This window comes from Penaeus monodon, chromosome 19, assembly GCF_015228065.2.
Source record: "Penaeus monodon isolate SGIC_2016 chromosome 19, NSTDA_Pmon_1, whole genome shotgun sequence".
Taxonomy (NCBI): Eukaryota; Metazoa; Arthropoda; class Malacostraca; order Decapoda; family Penaeidae; genus Penaeus; species Penaeus monodon.
This window is the reverse complement of record NC_051404.1, coordinates 15,581,417-15,581,730: the sequence shown is the minus strand read 5'-3', so window position 1 is coordinate 15,581,730 and position 314 is coordinate 15,581,417. Positions and strand designations below refer to the sequence as shown.

General features: G+C 38.2%; 1 protein-coding gene across 1 annotated transcript in view; it reads right to left on the bottom strand.

The window, feature by feature from the left end:
• LOC119585084 (major facilitator superfamily domain-containing protein 8-like) overlaps positions 1 to 314 on the bottom strand; it is a gene marked incomplete in the record, with an annotated part of 19,608 nt that overhangs the window by 12,048 nt on the left and 7,246 nt on the right.

Genomic DNA, 314 nt, shown 5'->3' with positions numbered 1-314 from the left:
ATATCCCTGATAACCTTTTATATGGTCGGTGATGATGTAAGTTTTTGTTTCTGACCATCAGGTATATCAAATAATCCAATTATAGGTATTTTTCCATATACATAATCCTATAGAACTGGTCCGCTTAACTACCAAGAGGTAGCATAAAATGAAATGTGTGAGGGTTAGTTTGAAGGTATGACCAACACGTTCGACATATTAAGCAAGTTTGATAACTTCCTCGTCCATCATAATGCATGTAAATTGAGGCTGGCTGTTTGACGACGTTTGGCCAAATAAGCAGCAGCCATGGCGTATGAGCTGGTATGGATAAG